At 41.7% G+C, this 19501-nt stretch overlaps 1 protein-coding gene across 1 annotated transcript in view; it reads right to left on the minus strand.

Moving 5' to 3' along the window:
- Positions 1-19501, minus strand: part of LOC122791765 — a 373623-nt gene that overhangs the window by 126988 nt on the left and 227134 nt on the right. The window lies entirely within an intron of this gene.

Here is a 19501-nt window from a genome sequence, read left to right on the forward strand (position 1 = left end):
AAATTCTTAGATGTGCACTGAATGCATTGCCATTACCGGACAGCTACCAAGCATTAACCTTGTTGCAGCTGTCATCAGAAAACAGCAAAATGCAATGAGTGCAGTAAGAACAAAGCTGTATCTTGTAGTAACAAGATGTGAAGCTAACCACACACTACAAGACAGCATCAATATGTAGCACTATTTGTACAGTGGCAACATTCTCAGCCTTACTTCCACTCCACCCTATAGCCACCCATCCAAAAATGTACTGCAAGTGAGCAGTGCACCAGAGCCAGTCCGTGAATGGGATTAGTCACTGATGGCTGGGATATTACTAGGCAAATACCAAGCATGCACCTTGTTATAGTAGCCAACAACATCAGACACAATAAAAATCATTCAAATAACCTTTAATGTCTGTGAAGATGTATCAATCTCCCACCCTGCATGTTAGTGCCTATTACAACTCTACTTGGACAATGCTGTGTACAGCCCAGACCCTTGGCTTGAAAGGCTGCTGGCCACATAAATTGCAGTATTCCATAACACACTGTAAATGTATAAAGCAATCAGAAGGGTCAATATTATGGACTGTGTATGCTACATGGACTTTGTCTTGTCTTCTCTTGATCTAGCAAGTTTAACACTTAGTGGCAACCTATTAATGTCCATGATTTGGTCAAATTGTTAACTAACAGGTGCTATAGTCTATATAAGATTATACCAAGCTCTATGAAAAGATTTTCCATGCTAAAAAATGGCTGTAATAAGAACAATAAATAATTTAAAGATTGAAATTTGTCAATACAAACCCTTCTACAGAATGAACACCCTGGATCAACTAATCCATAGTCCCACCAGGGGCTCCAATATCCTGAATCTGATAATTACCAACATGGGAAATCGATGCTCCACACCAATGGTCACCCCCTCATTGGTTAGGTCTGACCATAAGCTAATCACCCTTAACATCCACATCCCACCCCCCAGTAAGGATACCTCCATAAAAAAGTTCTCCAAAGCCAACTTCATGCTACTCAAGTCAGACGTGATAAACTTCATGACACCCATGCAGACAGGAACTGAAAGTTCAACTATTGAATCCTACACTAAGGCACTGTACGAGCACATCCACTCATGCATAAATCATGCCATCCCAAATAGAACCAAGATGCTCTCCTCCAAAAAAAAGGAAGCCAATCTGGTGGTCCCCTGCCATAAACAAACTTTACAACAAAAGGAAGAAACTGTTGCAGAAAAGAGGAAAATCCCAGGATGCAAAAAAACTCCCTTACCAGCCTCAGTAAGAAGCTGAGATCCCTCATAAAATCCTCCAAAGCTAGTTATGAAACTAAAATTGCCAATGATTCCAAAGACAACCACAAGGCATTCTATAACTATGTCAAGAATCTAAATGGCAATGCTCAGATCAGCTCTGAGCTACAACAGAATGGCATTAAATATACTGATCCCAAGGATATTGCCAATATTCTGGCAGATAAATTCAGTGCCAACTTCACCCCCCTCTCACCCCCCTAAATGACCCATCTCAATACCAGAAGATTGCCAAATTCTGGTAATAATGGTCACACAGGTAAAAAATGCACTCTCCAAAACTGACCCTGACCTTGAGTAGCATCTTACCCTCACCAAGAATGATGCCACAGTATGAAGACAAGATTATCAATTTCAACAATTGGCTTAAGTATTGGTGTCATTCAAAGGGGATTCAATGCCTGTCAGCCTAGGATGACATGCTTGACAAGCCATGATGCTTCGCTAGGGACGGCTTGCACTTGTCACCCCTGGGCTTTCGGATATTGGCAAAGGCTCTTGCTACCCCCATAGTGCCTTTTTTAGGCAAGGCTCAAAAGACAAACCCACCTCCATAGGTATCACAAGGGATAAGAAACTAAGAGTAATGCTACGCAACGCCAGAAGTCTAAACCTCAAGATGCACTTTCGAAACTCTCCTTAGCATGGAGAACATCGATATCTGTGCAGTAACAGAAACCTGGTTCAAGGCTCTCGAGAGCACCCCAGCACTACCAGGTTATACCTCATACCATGCTTTTCGGCCCCAAAACTTGGACCGAACCACAAAAGGAGGGGGAGTATCAATATTCGTCAAAGATACCCACACCTCCAGGTTGGTGGCACAGCACGAAGCATCAGAGACTATCCATGTGCAACTAACAGTGGGTAAAACTGCCTTCCAGTTTATAGCCTGCTACAGACCACCCTCCCAAGCCCAGGAACCCCACTCGGCCTTCCTGAGAACACTGGAAAATATGAAGGTCTCTCCAAACACCATTATATTGGGTGACTTCAACTACCCAACCATAAACTGGGAGCATTACTCTAGCTCCAACACCCTAGCCCAAAGGTTCTTAGAATTTATAAACTCAAATGCTATGGAACAACTTGTTACCACTCCCACAAGAGGGGAAAACATACTGGACCTGATCATCACCAACATGGGGACTCTATGCTCCAGACCAGAAGTGTATCCCTCACTGGTAAGATCAGACCATAAACTAATCTCACTGGATATTCACATCCCGACCCCACCCCATGCCCAGAAAACCAAAGTGAAAAACTTCGCTAAAGCAAATTTCACACTCCTCAAAACCGAGCTGGAATCCTTCAAAGCCCCCGGGCCTGTGGATAATACGGCCCAGACCGCAAAATACTTTATAAACGCATTCTATGAACACCTTCAGGAATGCATGGATCATGCAATCCCAAATAAAACCAAGACCCAATCCTCCAAAGGCAGACATCCTGTCTGGTGGACCCCAGCCATAAACAAACTATACAATAGAAGGAGGAAGCTACTACATGATAGAGTAAAATCCCAAAAAGGGAAGGCATCTCTGATTAGTATTAGCAAAAAACTACGGGCACTCATAAAATCATCTAAGGCCAGCTTTGAGAGAAAAATTGCACAGGACACTAAGGATAATCACAAGGCTTTCTTTAGTTATGTTAGGAACCTGGGTGGGAATTCCCAGATATGCTCAGAATTAGTCCAAAATGACAAAAAATACACTGAACCCACAGACATTGCCAACATCCTAGCTGACAGGTTCAGCGCAAACATCCCCCCCCCCCACCAAAAGGGCTAATATCTATCCCAGCAGAGTGCTGCCCCCCTGACATCTCAGATGCTCAGGTAAGAGCTGCCCTCTCCAAAGCAAGAAACACAGCATCAACGGGACCAGACGGTGTCCCGGGCTGCGTCCTACATGAACTCCAAGAAGAGCTAAACCCAAACCTAAAACTACTGTTCAATCTCAGCCTTACTACAGGATATGTACCCAAAGAGTGGCGTACAGCAACAGTGGTCCCTCTCCACAAAGGTGGTGCCTCAACGGATCCTGGAAACTATCGCCCCATAAGTCTCACTAGCTTGGTCTGCAAAGCTATGGAAAGGATCATCATGGACCTTATAAATAAATGTAGTGGGGACCTACAGACACTGGATCCTACCCAGTTCGGCTTTGTTAAGGGCAGATCCTGCCTCTTAAACCTGGTTGATTTCTTTGAAACAGTCAACAAGGCCATTGACAAGGGGAAGGTGGTCCACATAGCCTACCTGGACCTCGCAAAAGCCTTCGATACAATACCCCACTCGGGCATTATAGATAAGCTCACCAGCTTAAATATAAACCCCTATGTCACTAGATGGGTTGCAAACTGGCTCAAGGACAGAACCCACATGGTTAGAATAGCTGGAGCCATGTCAGACTCCAAACCAGTTACAAGTGGCGTCCCACAAAGCTCAGTCCTGGGACCTCTCTTGTTCGGTATATATTTCTCAGAGGTACAGGCCAACATGGAAGGACTGTGGCTGACCAAGTTCGCAGATGACTGCAAACTGGGCACCATAATAGACTCTCCAGCCGACACAAGCATCCTCCAAAAGGGCCTCATAGAAACAGACAACTGGTGCCAGAGCCATAGCCTCAAGCTTAATGCCAAAAAGTGTATAGTCATCCCCTTTGGCAAAAACAAAGTGCCCACAAATTACCACATAGGTGGTAATCCATTAAGTACAGAAGAAGTAATTAGGGACCTGGAGACCCAAGTTGATAGCAATCTCTCATTTGACAACCACGTGGCCAAAGTGGTTAGAAAAACTTTTTATATAGCCCACCTAATCATGAAGGGATTCACATCTAGATCAGGGGAGGTCATTGTGCCTCTTTACTCATCCCTCATCAGGCCCATAATTGAGTACAATGCCCCTTTTGGGATGTACCTTACCAGGCACCTGCAGCAACTGGAAAGACCCCAAAAGTACCTCACCAAGAGGATCAAGGGGCTCAAACAGATGCTGTATGCTGCCCGGTTAAAGAAACTCCAGCTCTACTCAGTGGCATACTGCCTGCTCAGAGGCGATCTGTGCCTGACGTATAAAGCCATGTCCAACCCGGAATTAATGGACATGCTGCACCTCAGAAAATCCAAATCCCATCGAGCTACGCGCTCGAGGGACTTGAACCGCAGCACTGAAATAAATAGGACATGCTGGAGGGACAGATTCATAACCCAGAGGATCCCTTTACTCTGGAATAAAATTCCAGTCCAGGTTAGGCAGAGTCCCTCATTGACTCTCTTCAAGAGGAATCTTGATGAGTGGATGGGAGATCATAGGTTTACCCCGGGTATCACTTCTGTGTCACTGTTAGACAGAGGCACAGTATACTAACCTCGAAAAAGGGCATAGCAAAATTAATTTAAAATGGGTGGCAAAAGCCATACACACTCTGGCTAGGCTTATAAATGCCCTAGGGCAGATAGCCTAGTATGAACCTATGAACCTATGAACCTAAGAATACAGCATCCATGGGACCAGATGACATCCTGGGTTGTGTATTACATGAACTACAAAATGAACTGGTACCTCACCTAAGTGTCCTGTTTAATCATAGCCTCACCTCAGGCTTCGTCCCCACTGAGTGGCACACAGCCACATTTATCCCACTCCACAAGAAGGGATCCACCTTGGATCTCGGGAACTATGGCTCCATAAGTATGACAAGCCTGATCTGCAAGGCCATGGAATGTATTATCATGGAACTAATAAACAAAGACATTGGCAACCATCAAACACTGGACCCCACCCAGTTTAGGTTCGTGAATTGCTGAGCTTGTCTCCTGAACCTGATTGACTTCTTCAAATCAGTCTCCAGAGCTGTGGACGAGGGTAAGGCAGTCCACACAGCCTATATGGACCTCGCCAAGGCCTGTGAGACCATCCCCCACTCTCGAATCATAGATAGACTTACTAAGCTGGGCATTAATCCCTACGTCACTTGATGGGTTGCCAACTGGCTTACTGACAGAACCCACACTGTAAAAGTAGCTGACTCCAAATCCAGCTCCAGACAAGTGACAAGTGGAGTACCTCAGGGTTCAGTCCTGGGACTGCTCTTGTTTGGCATCTACTTCTCTGAAGTACAGGCCAACACTAAGGGACTCTGGCTAACAAAGTTCGCAGATGACTGCAAACTGGGAGCCATTATTGAATCCCCAAATGATGTGGATAATCTACAAAAGGGCCTTACAGAAACAGATGCTTGGTGCCAGAGCCATGGGCTCAGGCTCAATGCCGAGAAATGTATAGTTATCCCCTTTGGGAAAAAACATGTACCCGTGAATTACCACATAGGTGGCAGTACACTAAACACTGAAAGTGTGATAAGAGACTTAGGGATACAGGTGGACATCACCACAACAGTCAGGAAATCCTTCTTTGTGGCACACCTCATGCAGAAAAAAGGAGGTCATTGTCCCACTGTACTCATTCCTCATTAGACCCATTATAGAATACAATGCCTCATTTGGTATGTACCTCTCAAGACATCTGCAACAACTGGAAAGGTCACAGAAATACCTCACTAAAAGAATCACAGGCCTAAAGCAGATGCCTTACACTGACCGCCTTAAATAACTCCAACTATACTCTGTCGCATATCGTCTACTCAGAGACGATCTCTGCTTAACATACAAGACCATGTCAAACCCAGAGCTTTTGGACATGCTACACTTAAAGAAATCCCAATCCCTCAGAGCCACATGCTCCAGGGATCTAAACCTTGTCATCATAATAAACAAAACATGCTGGAGGGATAGGTTCCTGACCCAGAGACCCCCCAGACTCTGGAATAGACTGTCCATACATGTCAAGTAGAGCACCTCTTTGGCCCATTTCAAAAGGAACCTTGATGATTGGATGGGAGAAAGGAAATTCACCCTGGGTATTACATCAGTCGCTCTGCAAGACAGGGGTCCAGGGAAGTAAATAGTGTGGGAAGAAATAGCCAGGGAATTGTTATAGCTAGGCTTGTATAGGCCCTAGGGCCAATAGCCTAGTACCAGCCTATGAACCTATGAACAAAATCATCTTAAATAAACAAAATCTTGACAGGTGCCAAGGTTACAATATCAGCATATCCTTCATTAAGTGGAGTCTTTTCCTATATCTAATTAAATTTTTATGGTGCTTTTGTTACTTCTAAGAATATATAATGATATTTGGTGTTTAATAAAATTGTTCTTAGTTCCTCAGTCTCTTTACAGATATTGCTCAGATTTGGATCAAAATTTACTGACTAGCTGAATCTTGCCTTTATATTTAATACATTCAAAGAGAGTGTGTGATAAAATGCATCATCTTCATAACCCACAGACTCAGTGTGTGACATATTTTGCCTTTTAAACCTATTTTCTATTTTTCTTTCTAGTCTGAATCTAAAACTTATACATCATAAATATTGATATATCATGTCTTCTCTGAATATTGAATGAATAATCTTTTTTTATTCTTCTTAATAAATTGAGCTGTTTGTAATTATGAAAACTGGCTTCAGTCTATCAGTTCTAAATCATTCCACCCACATACATTCAAAATGTTTTGATTGCAGTAAATATGAGTCTAAGGATGAGGCCATTTTAGAATAGTACTTTAAATATGAGAAGCCACATATTTTTAGGTTTTTCTATCATTATTTGAGATTTAAATGTAAAGTTCCATTTTTTGCCAATATTCTTTTTTTTTGCACATAAACTATTTCAGTAATTCTCTTTATAATAACCTAATCATTTTAAATCAGTTAGCTAGAATTATTATATCTATAAGTGCTTCTTCCTCAGTCTTATCAAATTATTTCATTTAAGTGTAAAGCCAGAAAGGATTTAGATCTCTTGAAGATAGGCTGCAAGAGCAGGTACACCTTTTCTTTGGGATACTCAGAAACACAAAGTGCACTGCAGAAAACTGTTTCATGCAGGTTTGCTGAATGCTGTATGTCTCTTATTCAGAGACTGTTGTGGTGTTACAATGGTATGTAGCCACAGGTAGGTAGTGCTACAGTGGTCTATCAGACATCACTGCATGCAAATATAGTAGTCTGAAAGAGCAACTAATGCAAATTAGCAATGTGCTTTTCCTTGGAGCCTCAGTCTGGGATTGAAATACCAATATATAGTGATCCAAGGAAAGCTCTATGGTGCTGTTTCAGAGTGGAACAGTTGGAATAAACTAAGCTTTTTTTTTAGATTAACCATTGCTGTCTATGGCAGGAGTAGGGATTTTATTGCATCAACAAATAAGTGCTTTGAACCTGTGTATGTGGATATGCGTATATATATGTGTGTGTGTGTGTGTGTGTGTGTGTGTGTGTGTGTGTGTGTCTACATGCATGCATGCATTGGTGTGAGTGCATGTAGGGGCATGATTAGGACTGTCTGTGTCTGTGCGCGTGCATGTGCTTGTGTGTGTATGGCCACATAATCGTCTAGATGTCTGCTAGAATATTATGTGTATATGTGTGCATGTGTGTTTTTATAACTGTTTGGGTGTCTTTAGTAGTGTATATATGTACTGGAATATGAATAAGTGTGTGTGTGTGTGTGTGTATGTGTGTGTGTGTGTGTGTGTGTGTGTGTGTGTGTGTGTGTGTGTGTGTTATGTGTCTATGGATACCTGTACAACAGTATTGCCTGAGCTAGTAGGGGAATGCCAACCTGTTTTTCTTTCTAAATACTCTACATGTTCTGGTGGAGTGGGATAATATACTAGTACTGCAGAGCAATCTATACTCATCCCAGTGCAGTAGTCCCTGCCTGTGCAATTGATGGCCTAAATGTGTTGAATACACTAAAGCCTTGAATTGCTAGGGCACTCTTTGTGGCTTTTAACCATGTCTTGGTAACTCTTCAGATGTCCACATTCTCCAAGGTAAGGAAAACTTGGAGGGAGTGCAGCTTCTTGTTTAGACTCCTGGCATTGAGCAGTAACACCTTAATTTTTCCTTGGATAGATTTTGCTATTTTGGAAGGTTTGTCAATCTGACATTATCTAAAAAGGCTCTGTGGGGGGAGACAATGTTTTAGCTAATATTTGAAAGTCTGGAGGGCAAAGCATGTAGTTTAACAATGCCCTCCCACGCTGACAAATATTGTAACACTGATGTTAACATACTGCAAGAGGGTCCCACAGCAACTAATGACTGGCGCCAAAGTCATGGCCTCAAGCTAAATGCAAAAAAATGTATCATCATACCATTTGGCAAAAACATGTCCCCTACTGATTACCACATCAACAGCAATCACCTAAGTATACAACCTGTGGTGAGAGATCTGGGCACTCAGATTGATAACAACCTCACATTTGACCATCATGTAGTGGCAGTGGTCAGAAAAGCCTTTTATTGGTTCATCTCATAAGTAAAGGGATCACATCCAGAAAAAAGGTGGTTATTACCTCTCTATACTCCTCTCTCATTAGACCAGTAATTGAGTATAATACCCCGTTTGGTATGTACCTCTCCAAACATCTGCACCGACTGGAAAGACCACTGAAATACCTCACAAAGAGAATCCATGGTCTCCAACACCTGTCCTATGTGGACAGGCTCAAATCACTATCACTCTATTCGGTATTGTACAGATTGCTCAGGGGCGATCTGTGTCTCGCCTACAAGGTAATCTTGGACCCTCCCCTATTAAAGATGCTCCATATCCATAAGTCTAACTTCTCATGCATTACCCACTCGAAAGGCCTGAATCTGATATGTGACATCAACAAAACCTGCAGAAGAGTCAGGTTTTCTCCCAGAGGCTGTGCCGTCTCTGGCATAAACTTCCCATACATGTCAAACAGAGCACTTCACTGACCCTCTTCAAGCACAACCTTGATGAGTGGATGGGAAAGCACAAATTTGTCCCGGGGTTCCATCTGGGTCCTTCATTGACAGGGGCAACAGATGTTGGCTAAGGTTTATTTTTGGGGATAAACTCTTGGCTAGGCTTGTAAAGGCCCCAGGGCCATTAGCCTAGCAATCTCCTATGATCCTATGAACACCCGAGAATAATACCAAAATCTAAGCCAATTATTAAAGTCAATCATCTTCTATTCATATTGTGGCATTATCCTTGGTAAAGGCAGAATTCTGCTCAGTGCTAGGCACATTCCAGCCTATGACACATAGTCCAAGGACTCCATAATGTTTCTCCTCATATAGTCCAAGGAGATATGTCTCAGGTCATTTACACCTATGTGGACTATGATTGAATCATACTGGTATCTGTGATACAATGACTTGAGTGTGGATGTAATTTGGCGGATCCTGGCCCCTGTAAGGCAACTGATTACTATTTTCTCCTTGTTCAACCTGCTGAATGGGATATCAGTATGTTGTACAATGGGGTCCCGTATGAATACAGTCCTGGATAGTGTACTGGCTTGCTTTATGGACTTGGTAGTTGAGGTTCCACTGGGTGTGGCTGTATGTGCAGGGTTAGGTGTTGTTACTCTTGAGTGCTTTTGGGTTTTCACTGGATAGTTTTTGCAGGTGGAATGTCTGGGATTTTTTTTGGGTTTGGGAAGATTGCATTTAAGTGCCTCAGCATAAATAAGTCTATGTGTGGGGTGCATACTATGTGTGGTGGGTGTAGTATGTGGGTTTCTGACAACCAAATTATTATGAGCGGTTGTATACAAAAGTTTTGCCCCCAGAGACATTGTGCATATACATCTCTTGTCTACTGTATTAGATTCTTTGAAGATTAAATACTTGTCTGAACATTAGACAACTGTTACAGTGCCTTAATATACCCATATCCATCAAACTGGCTGTGAAGAAATTAGGCAAGTGCATATCCATGATGTTAGGTCCTTTACTGGGTGAGCTACAAGAGTGCTGTGCATGGTGGGTTGGGTGGGCACTCAGTATTATGGCTCTATGGAAAACAATGGATAGGAAAAGTAATTAAATAGCTTACACAACAGACAATAGCAATGAAAGAGGGGAGGGGAGACCCAGAGGTACATCCTTTTAAAACTACACAGGAACAGGGTAGGAGGGCTGGAGAAAAAAAATCAGGCTGCAAGAAGCAGGCTATCTGGAGATGGATTTAATCAAATACAGTCAATATTAGAGCTCTAGTTCTATGACTCTGAACTGTAGGTCAATTACCCCAGGTAGGTTAGACTTTCAGAAACAGTAGCTTATATGTATCAGTGTAGGGGGGCAGACACAAAGAACAGGAGACCATTAAGGCACTGGAATGCAACTCTACACAGGTTAATGATAAACAGAATATAAGACTCTAGTAGCAATACTGGAATATAAACAGCTATAAAAAATGAAGCAGAAAACCTGGAGCAGAATAAACATTACTGTCACTGCTGAAATTCTACCGCAAACAAAGGAACTAGACTATTCAGAAATGTACCAGCAACACTGTTTATGGAAGAAGTGCAGCAATAAATGACCATATGAGGCTCAAATCTGGCAGTAGTTTACAGTTCTGCCACAGCTGTGAATGAAACTGCAGGACTAAAGCCCCAGACCTATATAAAATACAGGTTTACCATTGCAGTCTCGAGCCCCACAGTCTTGAAAATCATTATCTTGTGATCCTAAGAACATAATATCAAAAAACCAAAACACTGAAGACCATGATATCTAAAAATCTCAAACACCAAATCCCTCTACTATTGTGGAACTAGGAACAAGTACAAACATGGGTCCTGCACGGAGGTAAGTCCAGGAGTCTGATATTGTTGTCATCAGCATTTTGATTATTTGATATTATGGCCTCAGGATTATGATTTTCAAGACTGCGGCTTCAAGATTGTGAAAGTAAAATGCCTTTCTCTCCTCATCTACTCCATAGCTTGTTGCTATTTTTTTGTTAGCCCTATAAACCCATTAGCCACAAGTAGTTCTTTTTAGATGTAACTCAGAAGCATTTCTGGCTAGAATGTCAGAGTCACATAGCTAATAGGGAATCATCGAATAAAACTGAGGGATATAAAATGAAGGCCATTAGCATTTCATAGCCTTTATCTAGATTCCTGTCCCAGAGACTCTGGAACAAGCTACCCATCTATGTCAAGCAAAGTTCTTCATTAGCACTCTTCAAGAAAAATCTTGATGAGTGGATGGGAAATAGGAAATACACCCCAGGGATCACTTCTGTATCTCTGCTCGACAGTGGCACAGCAAAATAACTTTCTTGGGTGGCGTAAGCTATGGAACCTTGCTGGCTAGGCTTACTTAGGCCCTTGGGCTGATAGCCTAGTACCTACCTATGAACCTATCTAAACAGCACCATGTAATTCATTCTCCATATGCTGCTTCTTTACATCATTCAGTGTCGTATTCCATGTCCCGTATTCTGTCTTACAGTCGCATGTGTTGCATTCTGTATCTTATGCCGCCAAGTTGTGTTATACAAAATGATCATCACATGTGGTAGTTTGTCTTGTGCAATATGTTTCTAAATGTTTATGCATCTTACGCTAATGCTAATGACACTGTTAATGTGTTCAAGCACCATAACCTACTGATGCATAATATTTTTCACTTGTCCTATTTATAATGGTTTGCTCATTGACTATTATATGCATATTTGTGACTTATTCTACATCTTGTTTCTCTTTTTCTACATTCTCTGTTGTTTCAGGCAAATGTTCTTTCTTTTTTATTACTACTGGGCATAACAACTCTTACTCAATGTAAACTATATTTTCTTCTTTCAGCTGTTTCTGAAAACTATTGTTTTGTTTGCAGATATTGTCCTTATGTCTTTGGTGAAAGTAAGCATTGACCAACTATATCCCAAGCAGTTCCAGCACTAGGCAACAAAGGCAGTTGCCTAGGGTTGGGTGGCTTCCACAGCATTTAATATTTAATTAAACAAATTAAAAAAAATACATTTCTTCTTTAAGGACACACTTTGCTTTTGTGAGATTTCTTTTTTAAGGATACATTCTCCATCTGTGCATGCATGTTTAGTATAATGCACACACAGCAATGTGGATTTAAATATTAGAACATTCTGCTGCTGCCTTCATGAGGGATTTAAAAACTGCTGCCATTAATATAACAAATGGAAAACTTGTTGAAACTGCTACCCTGCTACTAGTCGACCGGAAAACTTAGAACTGGCTGCTATGACAGATAGGCATTCCTTCTTTCAGTGTGTGTGTGTGTGTGTGTGTGTGTGTGTGTGTGTGTGTGTGTCTTTATGTATAAAATGCCGGTGTTAGGGATGGCAGGTTAGTTAATTAATTTGTTCAAGCTCAAACCTTGTACCTTGGTTACAGGAGACAAGAGTCTGAATCCTCTTCACCAACTACTAGACTGTCATCAGGGGGTGTATTTTCAAGGAACTGTGAGTTTCAGTGCATTTTCAAGGAATGTGAGCTTCAAGGGAAGAGACGTTCACTGTTGCTCATACTAAGTCTGTTTTAAATGTGCAATTGTTTTGTTTAGCAAATGGTCATCAGTGTTTGTGCTATAAACGTTGAAAGCAGTGTTAGTAGCACAACAGGTAGCATGCTTTCCTCTGGTGCAGAAGACTGTGGGTTATACTCCCATACCATGTAGATTAACTGTTATTACTGCAGTGCACTTTAAGGGGTGGTAGGAGTGCTGCACTCCTGAGTTTGTCCTCCTTTGGATGAGATGCGTAGTAACCGTGAACCTGTTGTCTGTTTGCCAGCCCTTCCCTATTGCAATATTACCAGCTTACCATTTTTTTAATGCAACATGGGCAATTTATTCTTCAATGTCAGCAAGCACTGAATTTGTAAATGAAACTCTTCATTAGTTACAGATCTCTTTAATGTAGAAGATTAATTCTACTTTTGCAGAGATTGTGTATATTGACGAACATTGGTGAATTGTTATGACAGAAGTTTGAGTAGCCTTTATGGCTGAAATGTTCTGTAATGTGTAGTTTTGCCATTATTGGTTCATAAGTTTTGTTTCATTGTTTACTGGAAAAATGTTCAAAACTACAAATTTAAAAGAAACTCTTAACAAGTGGTTCTGTATTATACAAGGAATATAATTTAATACAATCAGGAAGGTGAATCAAAAAACACATGCATATATGCATGGTACTGACAATGTTTGCAAGGGAGTGGTCTACCTCGCAATGTGTACAAAATGCAGTTCGTATTATGTTGGGAAAACTGAAAGAGTATTGAAGAGGCGAATTTATGAACATGTATATGAGATACAAAAAGCAAAGGACACTAATGCATTGTTCAAACACACTAAGACCTGTAAGGAGGCCACGTTCTCCTTTTTTGTTTTAGAGCAAGTGAAAAAAGAAACAAGAGGAGGTCCCTGGGAAGAATGGCTTGAATACAGGGAACTTTATTGGCAAATATTATTAGAAGCCAATAAACTACCAGGTCTAAATGAATGTATTTCAATAGTCCCAGCTCTTAAATTGAGATCAATTAAAGTATGAAACTCATCAAATTACTCCTAAAGAACAGTAGAGGGCACTGTTGTCTGTGTTTCTTTTTTATGTACCAACTTAATTCAGTGTTTACATTAACACAACAAACAGTTTTTTAACCAAACAGCTTCATTTAATTATGGTGGTTTTAGAAACCTAACCAACTATAACATGTTTTAATTAAAACCCTTTTTTAAAAAAAGTTTTTAAGTATTGGAAGTATTTTAAAAGAGTATTTTTATACATTTTTCTTGACACTTTTAACCATTAAGGATTTCATTATAATGAGCTCTTTAGGTTGTCATTACTACTATTGGCTTAAACTAGGATGCTTTGTTTTTCATTGGCTTTTTTATTTGAATTTTATTATATAATGCTTAATTACTTAATTAGTTTTGTCTGATGAAGTCTAAGCTACAGGCTGACGAAAACGCATGCACTGGATTTTAAAAGCGTTTACTGACTTTGTGATCAAGTTTTGGATTTTACTTGTTTCCTGATTAAAGTGCGGTTTGTGTGCGCTGCTTCCAGCTTCTTTTGTTTAATGTTTGCAAGGGGCCTATGGTTTGAAAACAGCCCAAAGGTAAACTTAATTCTCCACTGACCAGATGTACCTTCTTTGAATGTGGGTTTCAATGCAGTTTCAGTGACTGAGTTTCAAGGGCTGAGAAGTTTACTATTAATGCTAAGTATATTTTCATTCTAAGACTATATTGTTTTGTTTAATAAATGACTATCAGCGTTTGTGCTATAAAATTTAAAATAAAAGTTTTAAATCAAATGCAAATATTTGTAATCACTGTTGAAGTAAAGAATAAAAAAGAAGTTATGCCTTACCATAATGTTCCATCTGAGTTGTAGATCTTTATTCATTCTTTACAGTTAGGACCTCAGTTCCATCCTCGGAACTGATACGGCCGTTTCCCAGCTCTCTCAAGCCAAAAACTCTCAGCTAAGAACCTACCCACAATGCCCTCTCCTAGATACCCCAGATTGAGTTTGCCCACCTTAGGTAAAGATGTAGTAATAAGAAAAGTAGGAGGCTCTGTCTTTGCAGATACCCTAACCAGGAGTACCTCAGGTCCACCAGGAGTCCAGGCAGGGGGAAGGAGGGCAGGAAGTAAAGAATGAATAGAGATCTACAACTCAGATGGAACGTTATGGTAAGACATAACTTCTTTATCTGAAGTTGTAAATCTTTATTTATTCTTTACAGTTAGGACCGAGTCCCCAGCTACTTGAGTCCTGGGTGACCCTAAGGAAGGATAATCCTGAACACCATAGAACCAAAAGATGCTCATCTCCTGGAGGCCAAATCCAATTTGTAATGAGATATGAAGGTATGAGGTCTTGCCCACATGGCTGCTGCACATGTATCATACATAGAGGCTCGGGAATGAAAAGCTACAGAGGTAGTCATAGATCTGGTAGAATGAGTCTTTATTCTGGAAGGTAAGGGTAGCTTATTCGGTTGGTAGATAAAGCTAATGACGTTTCTAATCCAAGAGGATAAAGTCACTTTGGAAACAGGTTTACCCAATCTGGGTCCTGCAAAGGCCACAAACAATTGGTCTGTTTTCCTGAAAGATTTTGTCCTGTCCAAATAACAACAAAGCTGTCGGTGCACATCAAGGGTGTGCAAAATGTACTCCCCTCTATTAGAATGCCTTGGGAAGAAAGCCGGCAGGTCAATAGATTGATTAATGGAAAAAACAGAAATGACCTTGGGCAAGAAGGAAGGGTCAGTACGAAGGGACACTCTATCCATGTGGAAGATCAAGTAAGGACTCTTGACACTCAAGGCCTACAGCTCCGATACTCTTCTCGCTGAGGTGAGTGCTACAAGAAGTATGGTTTTCCAAGACAAAATTTTCAAATCGATGAATCAAAGGGCTCAAAGGGAGAGCCTGTAAGAGATTGAAGCACCAGAGTCAAGTCCCAGGGATCTAAGGGAGGCTTGGCCAGAGGTTTAACATGTAATACTCCTTTCAAAAAAGTCTTGCATAGGCGGTGTGACATAAATGAAGAATTTTCAAGACCATTATGAAAATTGGCGATAGCTGCTAAATGTACAGTGATCATTGAAGCTGAGGCTCCTGCATGCAGGAGAGTAGTCAGGTATTGCAGAATCTTTTGAACAGGCATAGAGAAAGGGTCTAAGTTCTGGTCTTTGGTCCAAATACAGAACCTAGTCAATTTACTAGAATAAACCTTTCTAGTGGAAGGTTTGTGTGACATCAGAAGAATTTCATGAACAGGAGATGGGATGTCAGGCAGTCTGGCAATCACTGGAAGTGGAGGAACCAGGCTGTGAGCTTGAGACTGTGCAGGTTCAGATGAATGAATCTCTGAGGATGGGATAACAGGTCCTGGGAATGATCCAGGATCCACGGGCTGTGAATCAGATGAGGCCATAGAAAAGGGAACCAGACTTGACATGGCCAGTAGGGAGCAATGAGTTTCACTGTGCTTTTCAACCTCTGAGCTTTCTGGAGAAATTTTGGGATGAGGAGAAATGGGGAAAAGGCATACAGAAGACCCGGGGCCAATCGTGTGTTAGAGCATCCCTCAGTGGTTCCCCCTGAGGGGAATCAAGGCAAAATAGCTCCTGCATTTGTAATTCAGGGGGGAAGCAAACAGGTTGCAGCAAGGCTTGCCCCAATGTTGGAAGATCCAAGCTGCTATTACAGGATTGAGGGACCATTTGTGAGGCATCAGGATGTTCCTGCTCAGATTGTCTGCAATAAGGTTGGAACTCCCAGGAATTATTTATTTATTTATTTATTTCCAGTTTGATAACCGGGGAAGTCCACTGGGCCCGAAAGCCCGTTTTCAGTGGAGGCCCGGGGAGAAAAGCTCCAATGATAATACATTACACACAAAAACACAGCAGAACAGATCTAAACTAATACACACAAAAACACACTCTGTTCTAATAGCATAATACTTTAACAATTTCCAAACAAGAATGAGGTGCATTGGGCACTATGCATAAGAAAAAGATATATTAGTGCAACTGTGAATGTTAGTAAAGTAGGAAAGGAAAGGAAATTATAGATAGAGTTTGAATGCAAGAGCAGGGATGCATGGGAGAAACGAATAAGAAGCAAAGAAATTAAAGGAGAGGTGTCAGAAGAGGATAGAAAAAGAACAGATAACTAATGTTCAAATTGTGGTTGAGTCCAGGAGACCACCTTGAGAAAAAAAGTCAAAAGATTTAAGGTGAGAGTAAGCATAGCACTTGAAGGAAAATAAAGGGTTTATTCAGGGAGGAAGGAGGAGATAATGAAGAAGAGAGGGGAGCTAGGAGAGAGTCAGAAGAAGGGGAACCAGGGGGGTGGGATGGAACTAGGATAAATAGAGATCTAGGTAGGAAGTATACAATTACATTTCCAATTTTGGAAAAGGTGAGAATGAAGAAGAGATTTAAAGTGTTCATAGTTTGTAGTGGCTCTTAGAAGGGAAGGAAGTGAGTTCCATTTTTTTGCTGTAGTATAGGAAAGTAGGAGTTGGCCAGGGGATCGTTTGGGTTTGTAAACTGAAATAAGATTTTGGTGGCTAGATCTTAGGGGCCTTGGAGGATTGTATATGGTGAAGGTATTAGATAATGCTGGGCAAGCAGTGGGTTTAAAGATTAGTTTGTGTGCAGTAGTAAGTTGGAGGAAATTGAGTTGATTAGGGAGTTCTAGCCATTGAAGACTACGGAGGCAGATGCAGTGGTGTGTAGAATGAGTGGAATTAGTAGCAAATTTGGCAATTTTGTAGTAGCAACTTTCAAGTTTTGTGGAGATAGAAGTGGAGAGATTGGATAGAAGAGGAGCACCATACAGTAGAGAAGGGAGAAGGAAGGTAGTGGCGAGAGTTTGTCTTGAAGATGGAGTAAGAAAGTTTGCATTTCTATAAAGCATACCGAGCTTCTGATGAGTTTTCTTTATGTTTAGTTGAATATGATTATTAAATTTCAGGTGTTCATCAATGGTTACTCCGAGTAATTTAGCACTACTAACAACTTCTATTGAGGACTGGGAGAGGCTGGAAATTATGAAGGATGACTTATCAGGAGTCAGAGCTTTTGAGGGGGAGAAGAGAATGATGTGGGATTTAAGAAAGCGATTGGAAGCTATCGCCCAGTGCTAAATCCTCATGGCTTCTCGACACAGGGGGTAAGATCTGGTTCTGCCTTGTTTGTTGATATACCAGACAACTGACATGTTGTCTGACTGAATTGCAATGTTCCCTGAAGGCAGGGATGCATGGAATGCTTGCAACGCTAAGAGAACTGCCCTCAGTTCCAGGACATTTATGTGCAAGTTGGCCTCGATGGGGGGTCCAGGTGCCTTGGACAGTCTTTCCCTGGAAATGTCCCCCCACCCTAATAGAGAAGTGTCCGTGGTCACTGTGGCCGTGGGTTGGGAAAGACAGAATGGTCGACACCAAAGAATCTTTTGTGGCTCCATCCACCATAGCATTTCCTCCTTGCAATGGTTCATAAGGCGTATCATGTGGTTGATTGGGTGGGTTAACAATGACCACTGTGCAGAGAGGAACCACTGCAGGATTCTCATGTGCAGTCTCATCAGTGGTACCAAAGTAATGGCAGCTGCCATGGACCCCAAGAGTTGCAGTACAAGACATGCTGGTACAAACGTGTGAGGAAGAAGGTTTTGAATTTGGTGTCTTATTTTCAAAAGGCTGTGAGGGGGAAGAGAAGCTTGACAGGATGTTGTGTTGAAGACCTCTCCAATAAATTCTAGTGTCTTCATTGGAGACAGCTGAGATTTGTCTTTGTTGATTGTAATCCCTAAGTGGAGAGCAAGATCTTGAGTGCAAGAGAGGCTGCGGACTTGGAGATTCCTGGTTGGAGTGGTAAGGAACCAGTCATCTAGATAAGGAAACACCTGGAATCCTTGTAGTTGAAGATGAGCTACCACAACTGCCATACATTTGGTGAACACTTGGGGGGGGGGGTTGTTGAGAGACTAAATGGCAGTTCCCTGAACTGGTAGTGATTGGCTCCCAGCCAGAAGCGGAGAAACCTTCGGGAGCGGTGATCCATCTTTATGTGATAGTACGCATCCTCTAGGTCTATAGAACATATCCAATTGTCCTTCCCTAGGAAGGGAAGAATGGACTGCACTGTGACCATCTGGATTTTTTGAGGTTTGATAAATTGGTTGAGTAGGCTGAGATCCAGGATTGGTCTCCAGTGCCCTTCTTTTTTGGCACTAAAAAGAACCTTGAGTAAAACCCGGATCCTGTCTGTTCTGGTGGGACTGGTTGGATGTATCTTTTTCTTAGCAGTTTTTCTATTTCTAAGTCTGCTAATCCCCTCTGATTGGGTGGTACATCGGGGATTAATTTGATGGGTCTGGGAGTTAGGTCAAAAGGTATTTGGTAGCATCTGGATATTATTCTCTGCACCCAAACATCAGTAGTAATAAGATGCCAGGCTGCTAGATGCAGAGAGAAACGACCCCCGACTGCTTCCAGAGGAAAGCAATCGGGCAGCTGCTCAGGAACACTGGTAGGGTCTGCCGGAGAAAGAATCTCTGGCTCCCTGGTTATGCGGACCCCCTCTACCCTGAAAGGGGTGTCTTCCATATGAGTAGCCCCCTCTGCCCCAGGGGATTGCTCACCACGAGTGTCACAAAAGTATCCTTGGGATTTCTTGAACCATATTTTTCCCCCCTTCTGGTTCCTGCAGTAGGGTCTCTGGGGGTTGGAAAAGCATATGCCCACAGCAGGC

This window comes from Protopterus annectens, chromosome 17.part0 (assembly GCF_019279795.1).
Source record: "Protopterus annectens isolate FY-2018-M chromosome 17.part0, PAN1.0, whole genome shotgun sequence".
NCBI classification, from domain to species: Eukaryota; Metazoa; Chordata; order Ceratodontiformes; family Protopteridae; genus Protopterus; species Protopterus annectens.